Source organism: Sinocyclocheilus rhinocerous, unplaced genomic scaffold (genome assembly GCF_001515625.1).
Source record: "Sinocyclocheilus rhinocerous isolate Xijiao unplaced genomic scaffold, SAMN03320098_v1.1 scaffold502, whole genome shotgun sequence".
Classification (NCBI taxonomy): domain Eukaryota; kingdom Metazoa; phylum Chordata; class Actinopteri; order Cypriniformes; family Cyprinidae; genus Sinocyclocheilus; species Sinocyclocheilus rhinocerous.
The window spans coordinates 263,110-263,639 of record NW_015641028.1 but is presented as its reverse complement, the minus strand read 5'-3'; positions in this window follow the sequence as shown (position 1 = coordinate 263,639).

Genomic DNA, 530 nt, shown 5'->3' with positions numbered 1-530 from the left:
GCTCCCTGGTCGGCCTGCCCCCCCCACCCCCGCCACAAATGCAGCTTTAGCACAATTAGTTGTAGATAATTAGGTGGAATGTTTTAGGGCTTCCCTGTTAATGGATAGAAAGGAGCAGTAGGTGCTGTAATTATATCTAGGGCAAAGTGCTGTTATTAAATGGAGAAAAGCATCATGGATTGAAATGGATTTCAGTATTGCCTCGTGTGAATCCAATGGATAGATGGATAGATAGATAGATAGATAGATAGAAGGACAGACAGGCAGATGGACAAATGGATGGATAGATAGATAGGTAGGCAGAGGGCGAATGGATAGATGGAAGGATGGATGGATGGATGGACAGACAGATAGATAAATAGACAGACGGAAAGACAGGCAGACAAATGGATAGATAGATAGGTAGACATCGGTCCAACAGATGGGACAGATGGATGGATGGATGGATGGATGGACGGACGGATGGACAGACAGATAGACGGACGGACGGATGGACAGATAGATAGAGAGAGAGAGAGAGAGAGAGAGAG